We start from the raw sequence: 15,108 nt of genomic DNA on the forward strand, positions 1-15,108 counted from the left end.
CGGTCATTAGTGACCACAACATAATATTAAGCTGATGGGTCCAGCGACACAGAGATGCACAAACACCCACGCAAGCAAATACATAACATCCTATCAGAGATTATACAAAATCTGGATGCATGAATTCAAAGAGTCCATGTTAAAGTATGGTGCTCCAGAGGTTGGCATTCCCCGTATTCATCAGGTTTTGCAGGTAGAAAAGGTCAAATGTGCCCTCTAAAACATATCATACATCATGAGCCTATTTATATGACATTAAAAATATTAGGGGTGACATTTTTGTCAGCTTTTCCGCCAAATGATGCACATTTCGCCAAGGATTTGAGCCTGACAAGCATAGAGGGGCCTCGGCAAAGAAATGCCACAAAAGAGCATCTATTATTAATGTATTGACATAGACACCATGGGTGAGCCACGTAATCTACATGAAATACAATCTGGGAACAATACTGTTTGGCATACAACAGTATATGTATTTATTTTTCATTCATTCTTCAGCTCCAGACTGTTAAGCGTTTTGGAGTAAGCACAATCCAGCTGAGTGTGCGCAGATGTGGTAATCCATTTGTTTAAATACATCTGACATGTTCATTAAGCTGCTAAGCCAGACATCCACATATTTCTTCCCTTTTTTCCCTTCCGATCCTTCTACCAAAAGCTGCTTTTTTTTACCGCATTGAGACGGTAATTAGCATGCAGTCAAATGAGAGGATGGGAAGCAGAAACACAGCACGGTCTGTGGCTGCCTGCCAGCCAAGCTCCTCACACTGTGGAGCCACGGTGCCCAGAGTCGGCCTGTGTATAACTCTGGCATCCTGAGCTAATGAAGATCATCTCTCAGGCTGAGGATTTTCGGACGCGATTCAAAACCTTCGACTGAAGATATGCTGGCGGAAGCGTCAAACAAGAGCTCCACGTGCCAAAACACAAAAACAATATTTCAAAAATAATGCAATTATCTGCCGACTTGGCACGGGATATTAAGCTCCTCTAAGTGAGATGATGAAACACACATCATCTGGTACTCAGAGCTCAGAGCATAATGTACCATCACCGATACCTATGACATCTGCATGTTGAGCGCATTCGACGGGCCTCGCACCAAACGGGGCCAATTCGTAGATTTCTGAAAGGAAAATGAAAGGTTTTCCACTCCAGGAGTGTTATACTCTCTTCCTTTGTGCCCGCCTGCTTTTCAGGCATGTCACTGCCAACTTGGCAAATTACCCGGGCACTACACTAGTTTCGGCGCTGAGCCACCCATGCCAGCTCCATGATTGCCATGATCTGGGTCGGCGAGGGTATTACACGGCCACCTGGAAAGAGGCGAACACCTGGACGCAGCTTAGCGCCCGGCTCAGCCGTAATACGGGTCGTTTCTCTGCCAGTGCATAAAACCCACCCTTCTTTCTCTCATATAGTCCACACGAACCATTCAAGTGATTAGGCATTGTGTTGGTCCGCTCTAGGAAACACTAAGCAAAATCAAACTGCAAATAATGTTTAACATCTTTGTAGGCCTGCTGAAAGCAATGATGCTGCCGAAGGATGCATTGTGTAAAACACAGCAGGTGCGACTCAGCACCGGAAAGAGAATTCCTGCTTAATGAGTTCCAATTATCAATAGTGCATTGTACAGCAGGTGAGCCTGCGGAGGGACATTTTGTGTAGCAGGAACAGAGTTAGGCTCTTGAATTTAGGGCAAACTGTGGCAATTGTGGTGTGATTTTTTTTAAAAGGGTCAGGGGCTTCAGGAAGGAACTTGTGTCCTCATTCATTTTCATGACGACATCATCATCCCATAATGTGCCGCAACAATCCCCAATCACAAGATGTCATTGTATTATGATGATGATCATCATCTATTCCCTATTTTCAAACAAATCTACAATTTTGTCTTCTGCAATACCCAACTTTTTAAGTGTCCTACCTCGAAGGGAAAGGGTTGAATCTACAGTACTGTAATCCTCCTGCGCCTTGGTAATTCCATATTTGTTTTTGTTTTCATCAATTATCCAGAGTAAGTAGGTACAGGCAAATATAGTACACATAAACATGATTACTCTTTTTCTTAAAATAGACCAAATCGGTTATCATCACGTTGTCATCTGTCCCCTTGCTATCCATTCTACAAGAACAAACTTAGTAGTAGAATAAAAAGCTACTATTTGCATAATTGCCTTCGATGGAGAACGAGTATTCATTAAACTTGTTTCCACTCCAATAAGAATAAGAATCACAATTTATTAACCTCAGGACATAAAACCATGCCTTAGAGAGCCTGAAAGTGTCCTACCCTTTTCGATGTTGACACCAGATCTTGCTGGGGGACACCACATTTGAGTAGCTCACACAAAGGTTTTGAGCAAAGCCCAGTTTCAACTACTCTGCATCCTTGAAAAAAATATATATATATTTTGCCGATTGAACACAAACTCTCAGGAGCGACAGGGACAGCCAAAGGAGAAGGACTACATGCAACACAATAGGAACAACCTGCAAAGGTCACAACAAGATCCTTTATACAAAATGAAAATACAATTCCACCGCAGAGCAATTGTGGTGAGAGAAACAGTGACTGCTGAGTTAAACATACTTCAGAATTTAGCTAATTAACAGTCCTGTGGGTGGTTGTTAGTGGAGCATGTCCACTGCTCATGTGTGCTTATATAAGCAATCACTGGCTTTAATTAGACTATTAGGTGGGATTGGGTCCCAGCAGAGTACTTCCATGCCCTAAGCAGCCTTACTGTTTACCTTTCTAATTTCTGAATGTGCAGCACATTGAGAGATTGCGGTTGTGTAACAACGGACATGTTTGGTGGTTTGGCTGGATATTACATGTAGAGTAAAGGGATTGACTGCCTTGGTAATGGTTAGTGACAGATCTAAAGGCCATTGGGTGGTCTGCCTTTTGGGTTGTCATCATCAATATGCTTTCCCCCACTTTGGTCCAAGAATATTACGCTAACTTACGTAATATGGATATCATGGATAGTATTTCCATTAAAATTGGACCGTATGGCCAGAAGATGAATCCTAGTGACTGTGTGATCCCCTGGATTTTCATCCAGTGCCACTTGTGATCGATATCCCCAACATTCTGTCAGCATTCTGTATTGAGTGGTTAACAGTCTCCCAAATTCTGCTCCGTTTTCCGCTCAATTTATTTTTGAGGTGGTTTTGTAATGCAATGGCGGCATTTTTTTTTACTAAAACCTCCGCTAGCAGCAGCGTATATCCAATAATACTGTGTTTACTGAGCAAACATGCGGAAAGATTACCTTTGCACTTCCCCATCTTCATGTTCAATATTCCACATCAGGCTCATTCACTGACCCGCTCAGCTCTGACACGCTGTGAAATAGGAAACCTTAATGCTGGTATTAGTTTCAGAAGCCCTTTATCTTTTGGAAGAGTTGGATTTTTATATAGTGAAACCAGGGTGACAGGAAGGGTTTTCATTGCATTTATCCAGAAGGGATAAACAGAAATATGAAAAAAAGAAGAGAGATGCAGGATGGTTAATGAAGGGGGAAAGAGGAGCATCAGAAAGAAAGAAAAAAAGTCAGGCTGAGCTCATAGAGAGACAAAGGCGGAAAGCAAAAGAGAAGGATCCAGTCGAGAGAGCAAACGAGAGAGCAGTTAGAGCTGCGAGGTGGTGGGGAGCACTGTTATAACTTCATGCACGTTTAAGCAGAGAGCTAACATGAGTTAAATGCCCCGAGGATGTCCGTACCAGTTCTCAGCCGGAAAGATGACACCAGGTGCCATGCATCTCATGATGTGAGGTAAATAAGCCATATCACACCGAGGACTGGACAAACTCAGCACACATGGGCATCTATCAACGAAGCATCCCTGTGATAACTGGCTTCATTTCTTCTTCTTTTTTCCTCTCACACACACACACACAACACAAAATCGCATGCAGACTCTTCCCGTCTCACTAGGGAAAATATCCACTGTCAGTGTGAAAAATAGAGTGGAACAGATGGCATCAGAATGATTGAAAGCACCTACAATGGTTCTCACGACTTCGCTGCCTCCCTGCCCCATTCAAAATCCTTTGCCGACTACTTCTCTCTCTGCGCCCTCCTGCTCCATGTTCCTGCCGACCAACACACATCGTCTGGATGCATCATCCCAGCCTCTTTAATGCTATCCAGAGAGGAGAACGGTGGAGGAGACGCAATGCTTCTGCCCTTTTTCTCTCATTTGAGATGTGATCAATTTGGTCTTCGCATGACTCTTTCCTCCTCTTGCAGACATCATCTTTTTCATTTTTGTTTTCATTCCATCACCCTATTCTCTCCACCGCACCTCACCTTTCGTCGTCACACCTTCCCAGCCGTGTTGCTGAGTGACGGCCATGTAAATTAGGTAGTTAGCTGATCAGAAATGCATGGAGAGGTATCTTTTTAATAGCAGATAAGGTGTTGATTAGTGTCAAAGGAGAGACAAGGCAAAGTGCAGCCAGTCTATATCACACCCCGACACTTTGAGTTGAACTGTGTGTGCGTGTGTGATATGCGAGTGTGTAGATTTGAGGAAGAGAAAAAACAGGGGAATATGTGTCAATGTGTGTATTCACCGTGGCATGCATTCACAATATGCTCACAACGTTTGTGTATGTGAGGGGATGAGAGTGTGTGTGTGTGTGTGTGTGTGTGTGTGTGTGTGGGCGTGTCCTCAAAATGTATGTAGCTACCCTCCAGGGGATCAGCTTTGATGCATAATACATGGCTCCATATTTCTGACTATAACAGCAATAATGTTGGCACTCGGAGTTTATGAAGAGGAGATCAGGTGTAGGAGAAAGTGATTACAGGGCATAAACACTGCAACTGATATTGCTTTAGTGTGAGAAATGACTGGCTCGAAGATGGCAGGAGCTGAAGTCAGCCCCGGAGGAGCGTGCCAGCAGCATTGTTAATCAGGTGCTTTACTGCAGAGACTGTCGGTTGTTATGGAGGAGTCACACGGATAACGAGTTGTCCTGGCAAATTAAATCGAAGCTCAAATCAGGCTAAGTGTCGGGACGCTGAGGCGTAAAGGTTCCAAATGGGTGTTCACTCGTTAAGCTCCAGTACATGATGATGATGATCTGGCTCGGCTGTGTTTACTTGTATATATGCAATTTACATCAACAGTAGACATGTATTTTGTATAATCGGGCAGCCCTCTTCCTCTCGTAATATACTGTACGTAATTGTGGCGTTAACAGCCTCTTAGATTGAGACTATGCATTGTGTCTAGTATTTTAATAAGGATTGTTTTCTTCCCTCTTTATTATTTAATTGTCCGAACATTTTATCTTTCAAATCTCATCCAGAGCGAGATGTGGTCCCACGGTCTTTATCTCGGGATCAAAATGTGAAGCTTTGCAGCCAGAGATAAGGGGTTTAGGAATAAATAAATAGCAGTTCAAAGCTGGCACATCAGTGGCTCTTCATTCCGTGTCCAGGGGCTTGCCCGCATGCTTTTGCCTGTGTCAGAATTTTCATCTTCCCGTTCTCCCCAGCTGCTCCCCTCGCGCGGCCCTCTCCCGCTCGCTCGCACAGATGGCAGAGGGGTCGAAGCACTTTAATGAATTCTCAAAGAAGCTGCACTGGTAATATTAAAAGGAGCTCAAAAACTTAAACACTTTTGACACTGGTGTCATGCGCAAAATGACATGGCCAGGCACGTGTGGAGCGAAAGCTTGCTTTCTTCAAAAAACAATCATAAGTGTTAAGCATGGAGAAGATATCACGTCCTACACACCCTCACATTTTTAATGAACTCCATTAGAATGACAGACGCCCGACGGAAGGTCAAAAGTCAATTTTAATGATGAGCCTACATATGGCGGCCGCCGTGTTGCCTTGCAAGGGAAACGAGCGCCACTTCTGCTGATCCATCTGTCCCGTGGTAATGACTGCACCTGGCCTCACACGGGCTGAGCGCACGCAGGTACCGCAGCGTTCACAACCGGCTCGGTGCACAGAGGGAAACACAATTAAAAAGCAATGAGCGCGCTCACATCTTGCGGCCACACTGTTTACTCGTCACGTCTAGTTATCTATTTGAGTCAGAGATTTAAAAGTTAAGCCTTTTAGACAGTCGGCGTGAGCGTTTAAGGTGGCGCCGAGGCCGCAAATGACCCCCGATGAATTTACCGCCGGTAATGCGGCCAATTGTCGCGGGCGTCCCGGTGACCTGTGTTAATGGTTTTCTTATTGCGAGAGGCCAATGTTCGGAAAGCCGATTTCTGAGCAGGGGATTGTCAAACGCCATTAAAAGCTTTCTCTGGTTGCTTCTCCTACACACAGACACACACACCAGGGCCTGAAGGAACCACTCCAATCCAGGCCTCTTTTAGCTGGCCTTGATCGTGCCAGTCGACATACGATTGCCTGTAGGGTACAACCCCCCCACCCCCCTCCCCGCCCCTCTCCCCCATCTTCACAAGAGGCTGATGTGAAGGGCCAAGCCAGTGCGGTGCTGCCATAGGCATCACGGCAATTGCCTTTTCCTCTTTCTTTTTATTTCACCCCTTCTACTATGTCCTACCGTCTGCTTCTCCCCAGGCAAAATAATCTTTATCCCACCTCTACGTAGCTGAACTCAGGGTCAGAACTCTGCATCAAGCCCACAGGCCTATGATCTCCCCAACATCTGATCACTCATCGAGGTCTGGCAGGTAGAATTCTAAAAGGCTGCATTGAAATAGTCCCTTAAATCCTTTGAGTATTTTTTCTACACAAGATGGTGGAAAAGGCCCCCGGGACAACGCATCAGACCGGGGCTGCGTTTGATTTATCTCTGTTCTGTTTCCCCCCCATTTACCACTGGATAGTGTATCAGATTGGATCATGGCACAACCATATGAACTCGTTTTAACATCCTAAAGATTTGTTTCCTACTTTTAATGACACACATTGATAGTAAACATTAAGGTTGCAATTGCTTGAGCAAAAAACATGTACAATTAGAAATTATTTCATTTAGAAAAACACCAGGTATTAACTTGTCTGCCATTTAATTTGAGTGTGATCTGAGGGAAGATAATTGTAAATCGAATGAGTTTTTAGCATTTGTGGATTGAGTGATACAGAGCATTGCCGTAGTGCTTCTGTCTTCAAACAGAAGACAGCTGCAGCGGTAAGCGAACATCTGCCTCGGTGCGAACACAAGCACACCTCGTTTACGTACAGGTATGCTCGAGCGGCCCCTAAACCGGACAGCGTTGAGTCTGACGACCGCCAAATGGAGTTTGGCGTTTGTGTATTTGTGCTCATCTGGCTGTCACTCACAAGGTACTTATTCACACCTCGACTTGAAGAGAGATTGAAAATAATCTTTTCTTTTTTTTCATTTTACCCCTCAAGGAACAGCCTGAGCTTTGCAGCCAATCTGGCTTCTTGTCTGACTTGTGCAAACTTCTTGATACTTCTGCAGTCTGTGTGAGCCCAGGCCATCTGTAGCCTCCGTCAGTGCTTCCCTAAGTCTTTGTTGCAACAGACAAATGAAGAGAGGTAATGTTTGTATCAGCTCAGATGGAAGGATGCAAGCTCTCTCAGCATCTATGATAACACGACGGCACTGTTCTCTCTTTTCCAATGTCTGTTTCACACCTTCTCCCTTCTCTCTCTACGTTGAGGCCGATTTGCAGCTAGCTGGAACTTGGCCAGCCAGAGCCATTTTGCCCCATTATGTGGTACTGAAGAGAAAAAAAGAAACAGCTGCTCCCATTCCACACTGGTGAATAGGTTAAATTGTGACACAAGGAACAGGGCCTTTTTCGTCACGGTCTAAATTGACTGACAACAGGCGCTGGAGGTTCCACTACCCTCTCGGGCTGTCTTCCAGCTCCATTGCTTTTGATTTGCAATTAGTGGCCACTCAGTCCTGCCGACGTTGTTGAGAAGGAACTCTCGCTCCCTCGTTCTGCGGGTGTGCGCCTTCATTGACATGTCTTCATGTGTGAGAAAAATGATGGACCCACTGATTTACTTTAATTATTTTGTGCATATTTTTTGCAGCAAAGAGCAATATATGCCCATTGACTTCATGGTATTGGCCCATCTGGAACGTAACATTTTCTACCATCTATCTGATCTATACGTTTGTTTTCAGTCTCCTAAAAAGGAGTCTGTACTTAAAAAAATAGTTTGGATGTATCGAATAACAACATAGCAAAGGTATTGGTGTCTTCTTTTTTAAGGAAGGCAAAGTCATTATGTTAGAGTGGGAAAAACTGCTTTGCATAATTCCATTCCAAAACTATGTGAGTATCAAATATCAGTGTAGTTTATGTGGGATGTAATTGCACTTTTAGGTGTGTAATTACATTTAAATATGAAACCATATATGTCCCATTATCCACAACATATCCCTATTGACAAAGAGAAGAAGCTACTTAAGGTACTTATCAAATGCAAAACAACACCACTTTCTCTTTCCCTTCCACTGAGTGGCCACAGTTTAAAGTTGAAAATTGTCGGGGTCGGCGAGGGTACTTCAAAAGAGAATATGGACAAGAAAGGTTTTGTCACGATTTCCAATGGCAAAGAACATTTAAAGAAAAAATGAAATGCTAAACATTCGATCAATAGGATAGAAAACCTGCAAAGGGGATATTCATTTATCAGCGGTTGTGGCTGTAGTTGGCTTTCAGCGAACAGACAAAACAGCTCCTCAGACTTCCTTAAAACGCGGTTGTCCTCGTTGCAGTGCCCTGACTGGTATGTGATGAATGAGGAAAGTCAAGACTGGCTGTGTCAAAAAGAATCTCCCTTGAGAGACCTGATGTCCTTGTCCTAGAGCCGCTGTCTCAGGGGACTGAACAGCACTGCAAAAAGCCCACCAAGGGCAGATGACGTCTCTCTGAATTTAATCCGAGTTTCTGGACAAAGTTTAATGTCTGTCGCCATGTTATTTCCACACATCAATAGCTTGTTGATGGAAAGACATTGTGTATATACTGACTATCATGAGCTGCCAGCACCACATGTGCAACTATTTCAGGATGCAACTACCATGGTGTAAGAATTATTGTGCTCGCCTGTTTTATGTATATATACATATGTATGACTTATTGATATAACTAAACCCTATTTCTGAGCAGTGATATGCAGCTCATTATGTTGCATCACAAAGGCTTTTGGTAATTCCCCTTCACTGACCGGTCCAAACATCTACAAATCTCTTCCTGCCAATGTGAAAAACAGGAGCGGACTTCTCAGCTTTTCTTTGCCTTGTCAAAAGTTTTTCTGTCATGTTGTGGGCTCCACACAGCATAACTAAGACCCTAGAAGCAGCTTATCTGCTTAAAACAGCAGGGTGAGAGAGGGTGAAAAAAGTGTCTCCGCCTTCCATCTTTTCAGAGAGTGGGTTTACTGAAGCCATCAGAGCTTTGGTTTCTCCCTCTAGATTCCCCCCTCCACTATCCCCGCTCGTCTAATCCACCCATGCCCACTCTACCTCCACCACTTCTGATCGGCCAGGCATTCGAAATATCTGTATTCTTCACCTTGCTGCAAAAAGAGGGTCCATTAAAATAAGCAGAACGTGATAAGATCACATGGGAAATCTCCCTACATCACCGCTCTATTTTCATTGCGGCGTTATGCAGTGGTCCCGGTCTCTCACTCTGCCAAACAACACTGATGCTAATGTCATTGAAACCCCAGGTGCTTGGAGTGGCTCTGAAGTCTGACATCAGTCCCAGCCACCCTCTCCCGGGGGTCCAATTTTCAACGTATGAAACTTCAAGGTCCTCAGCTGAGCTCTCTATTTAGCAACAACGGCAGCAGCGAGGGAGAATGTGTGTCAGACGGAATGGCGATGAGCGTCCCAGGGATTGAAACCCAGTCTTCCCGCCCTTTTCCTGGAAATAGATTTGTTCATACAAACCAGAGACAGATATTGTAATCACATTCCCTTATTATTGATCCCTTTGGGATTTATTGCTTTAATACCAAAAATGGAAGAAAATGCCGGTGCACAGACGTCGTTGATGATCAATCATATTAAGGGAAAATTCTGCTTCTGCTGCATCACAACTAGACTGCACTGGTAAGCAATTATGGCTCAGCTTTAGTCCTGGTCTACTATTCCCCTCACACTGCATCCAGTTGTTGTCAGCTCACTACATTTCCTTGTTTTATTGCACATTTATAAGAAAGCCAAACTATACTTGTGAAGAGTGCATCCGTAGTGGGACCGATTTAATTGTAAAACAGAGGAAAATCTAAATCTACAGATGAACTCCTCAGTGTGCACGGGGATGTTGAGCAATTATTCCTTTTCTATAAACATTTTTGAGATTGTGACCGTAAGGCAGTGAGGTAAAAATGTGGCCAAATGCTGCTTTCTTTGTGAGGGTTGCCTGTTCATTGTTTGTGCAGGGGCCACCCTGAGGTCTTGTCAGGTAGTGGAACGCTGGCATTTTATTATGCTTTTGTACGTTGGTTGTCAAACTAACAAGCTATGGAAAATAGCAACGTCGATGTGCACAGCGACTAAATTACCTCAGCAATGCGGGTGGGGAACAACTTGTCTGCTGTTTGAGCACAATTGTTTGTCCGTGGGTCATGTCACACCGGTAGGAAAAGAATAAAAAGATTTGTCTGCGCATAAATTACGTTTTTGCTTACATCCCGTATGCCTCCGCCCGTACAATAATTAAACACTGACAAATATGAATTCAAGTTCTGCAAACTTCTGAATCCTCGTGGGGAACCATCTCAGACGTTTCATGTCCCTCCATTAATAAATGATGTTCCCCTCTTGACAGGGACTATTCTTAACCTCTTGTCAGTACAATGCTGGGACACTGTCATTTTTTTTCGGGAGCCAGTGACAGCATCAGCCTGCGTTGAACTTCAGCTTGCCTTACATTGAAATTTGCTGACATTTCTCTTCTGTCTTTCTCTCCCTCTCCCCCTCCCCTCTACCCCGCTTCCCTCTATTCCCCAATGGTCCGCTTACAGATGTGACCAACTACTCTACTCTAGGTAAGACTCATTGTGTGTCCCGTTGCACTGTTCAGAAGTGTTTGAGGTGTCATGTGTGTTTGGGAGTGATGCGAATGCTAAAAGGGGAAACGGGTCAGATGGAGGGAGGAGTCAGAGCGGCACCAAGATGGTGCTGTTTGCTCAGTAAGGTATGCACTGTTCCTCAGTCCTCCTCCATTCCATTTTCCCATATGTGTGCATGGGAATACACAATGGTAGCTTTTTCAGGCAAGGATTTGTGTGCTGAGCGCCTTCAATTTGAATATTATTCAAATGAGAATCAAATGGCACAGATTGTTCAAAGAATACGCCGGCAGTGTTGACTTAAACAAGCCTACCACGGATGGTGTCCGTTTCCCACTGCGGTTTGTGTGTGTGTGTGTGTGTGTGTGTGTGTGTAACAATCTCATATGTTAAGCTGCGAACCCTTCCTTTGTTCAATACTCAACATGTCAACATGAAACTGGTGGTACTGTGAACACCGACAGTGTCCATATGGTCACATAGCCCTGGGTGTCCTGTTCTCAGGGGAGAACTTAACAACCGTCTCTAAGGGGCCTGCTGGTCTTTTATTCACTTTATACTCACTTCATGGCGGGCTAAAGTTACGTAATACCAGCCCATCAGTCCAAATCCACAAGATAAAATATTGATAATATCCAAACGCAGATGCAGTAGGTTGCGTCTTGTTCACCCGGTAGGTCCGATATCAGCGGAGCTGCAGTCCTCTGCTCTGCAGTCTCTATCTGACATCATATACAAATGATGTGTTGTAATTCAACTGAGCATTATATTACTTCCGGCTGTGCAACATATTGCCTCAGGGATAACCAAAATAACCATATGTTGATGATGGCATTTTTTAATATAATTTTTTCCTGACTCCACCTTTTTTTTATTATCTCTGAACGGTGTTGATGAGGAGCAGACTTTTAATAAGTGTATGGCCATATGGCAAAATGGCCAAAATGGCAGCAATCACTTTCCACTGGCGATAGCGGTAAACAGCCACACTTTGTAGACCAATGACGATGCAAGCAAACCACAGGTTGTGGCAGCAGTAGACCAGGCTGAGAGCGGAGCAGCAGACTCACTGGACTGGTCAACAATTGAACTCAGCGTGAAAACAGCCCAAGCTGTTGAACACCAAGAGATGAGTGTGCGGTCTATGTTGTGTCGGACTTTTTCTGAAGACCCTCAGCGGGCCGTAGGCGCGTGACAGAGGTCAACCGGACAATAGAATTCACCATGTCGGGCCCTCGGCCCAGACCAGCAGGACCTCTCAACACTAACCATGGCTCTGACCATCTGTTCATGAGGGGCAAATCAATCAAGTGAGATAAACTGTCCAACCTTCAAGTCACTATTACCTGGCTGTGGTTTTGTCTCAGTGCACTTGGCTTTTTGGTACTCGGACAGTTTCTGCAGACCGCCGCCTCATTGTGTAATTGAAAACACAGCGCCACGCCACTACACCAGCACAGTTCGGGAACCAGGCAGAGCGTCTGCAAGCAGTTCTGGTCCGGCTCTCAACTCTTTGAGGCGGGCGTTGGCTGACTGCTCGGAAACAGAAAACCCCTGGCTTGCTGAGAATAATAAGTACCCCTGGGAAGCTGCCAGATGGACATTTACTGTGAGCCTAGCTGGAGAGGGGGAGAAATCTGTCAAACATCACACCAGGCATCTGTGGGGGAGCAGTGCAGGTTCACGTCCAGTATGTCGGATGAGAGAAGTGCTCTTTGTCGACACTAAAAAGCTGTTAGATTTTTAACATTTCGTGTGTAGTTGATGCGTTCACCTCCTTTCAAGGGCAGCAATCCAAATTAAAGCCACCTGCGGTGGAAGCTTTAAATAATGTCGAAATAATGGATACTTTAAAGGCGTTCATCATATGAGAGTATAGAGATAGACTTATGATATAATATGAATTATATCTAAGTATGATAGTTTCTGTTATTCCTCCCTTTAACGTTGGTACAGGTAGCTGTGTCCGCACCCATCATGGAATAACAAGGCAAACTCGCGTTTTTGCCATATGGACACTCTTTTAACTTGAATTAGGAAAGCCAAGATTTTTTTTTTTTTCACACACTCTCCATTACAAAGCGGTGGAATGGAATTACAATTGGCTCGTTATGCTCTCGGAAGCTCGAGGGTTTCAGTGCTGGTAAGAAGCGGGGGAATGCGAGACAAAGAGCACAAAGAGTTCATCCTGGGATCGTCAGCAGTGAAATAGGACCTCGGTTCTCTTGGACAATCTGTGCACCAGTTATTATTGCATCACGTCTGGCAGCCCTCCTCTCAGACAGGAACCGAGGCACACTTGAACAGCGATAACAGTCTGGCACAAAAGAAGGTGATCGCTGGCTGCTCAGTTAAGCAAATACCATCACGATGTCTAAAAGTAGATCTGTGCTTGGTAAAAATGATAAAAGGCCACGTCGGACAGTATTCGAGGCACTGGTAGCTTTGTAATACACAGGAGTGGATTCGTCTGAAATTGTTCTTGTTTATTTATCTCTCAGAGGATAAGAACAATGCTATTCACGGATATCACATCACTTTCAAGTGTCCATCTGGGCTTCTCACGCCCGGTTAGGGAATTTTTAAAATACCAAGACAAAAAAGGCTTGTTTAGAATCATATGCTTTTGGATTATCATGCACATTATCTGCACTTTTCAGAGAGAACACAGAGTCCACAGGCCTTACAGGAATGCTTTTATGTAGCATGCGAGCTGTCATAAACCCCAGGCCATTAGAGAACAACCAGGACTTGTTCCTCCAGTGGGTCTTAATGTTAGCGCTCTCTCCCTTTCCTTTAGCAGTGCCCTCTGGGTAACGGGCCATTTTGCTAATGGGGATTTTTTTGAGCATGTCAAAAGCATCCTGGAACCTCTTGAGGTAGATTAAAGTTGCTGTATATTAATCCCCCCCCCTCTTCTCTATTTAAAGACCATCCATCGCAGCATCAATTGTTGATAAGAAATGTGCCAGATAGCTTATTTGCGTTATAGTTTTATACATTCTACAGTAATGAGACATAAGTGACGCATCTTCATGCACAGCTTCTGGAAGGACATTGCGTCACAGAAAATTAGGCGGAGACGCCACGGAGAGTCGTGTAAACTTGGACACCCCCTTACCCTGCGATAGAGGCGGTGTGGCTGTTACAAACAGATGGCTTATCTTTAACTTTATCAACGACGGCAGTGTCGCCTGCAAACGTGATAAGTTGCCCCGGGGCCTGGTGGGGGGGCTGGGGGGGATTGGCGGCATCCATCAGCATATGGTGAAGGCGTATTAAGGTGGCCTCTCCCTCTTTCATCCTGCCGTCCCGTTCTACGAGTGGTTTGGCAGCCAGGCGTCAGATGCTCACTTCACAGGACAAAGTATATACGTGTGTATTTGAGGGTGCGCTGAGGGGCAGCGGGCCCACAATCTGAGATGGTGTGCCGTCTGTTTGATCCGTTTTATTTGATTTTAAAGCTCTGCGGTAATTCATTTACCTATTTATTTATTTTTTGCGTGGGATGCGGTTTGGCCCAAACTCCCAAACTCTATCTCATAGCCATTTTTTCTTTCTTCTCTTTTGTGTCTTAACACAGTTTAAGAGCTTAACACTGTTGTTTCCAGGCACAGTCAAGTGTATTATCCATTTGGAGAAGAGTCTGCAGCTACATCCGTGTCGAGGACAAGTGTCGTTTTTTCTCTCTGCCTCCCACTCCCACTCAACCTTAATTGCCATCCCAACCTAAACACCCGAGTAATGCTCTATTCCGACATTGGAAGGACAGCATGTTTACCAGGCCCTCCGTGTGTTGCATTCCTACATTTAGCGGAATGTCAATCAAAGCCATCTTTGCTTGAACAAGTGACTCAGTCGTCCACGGAGCAACATGACAGCATGGCGTTGGACACAAATCAGACGCGCCACAAAAATTGAATTAACACCTTGTGTGGATTGGGAAGTAGACGGTAGCAGAAGAAGTGGTGAAATGTGATGAAATGCTTCCCTCGCAAGGTATACACAAACTGTTACATAGTGGTACGTTTTGGTCCTTGACTAAATTTAGTATGAACGCACTGCCCTAAAGCGGAAATAA

At 44.6% G+C, this 15,108-nt stretch overlaps 1 protein-coding gene across 31 annotated transcripts in view; it reads left to right on the plus strand.

The window, feature by feature from the left end:
* The window catches only part of ptprda (protein tyrosine phosphatase receptor type Da), a 292,349-nt gene that overhangs the window by 67,243 nt on the left and 209,998 nt on the right, over nt 1-15,108 (plus strand). For 30 of the 31 annotated variants that reach the window (XM_078106299.1, XM_078106315.1, XM_078106304.1 and 27 more), the window contains exon 4: nt 10,980-11,003. The exons of the other annotated variant lie outside the window; for it this stretch is intronic. The gene's annotated coding sequence lies outside the window, so the exon portion shown is untranslated. The remainder of the gene's footprint in view (nt 1-10,979; nt 11,004-15,108) is intronic. 31 annotated transcript variants of the gene reach the window in all.

This window comes from Gasterosteus aculeatus, chromosome 7 (genome assembly GCF_964276395.1).
Source record: "Gasterosteus aculeatus chromosome 7, fGasAcu3.hap1.1, whole genome shotgun sequence".
NCBI classification, from domain to species: Eukaryota; Metazoa; Chordata; class Actinopteri; order Perciformes; family Gasterosteidae; genus Gasterosteus; species Gasterosteus aculeatus.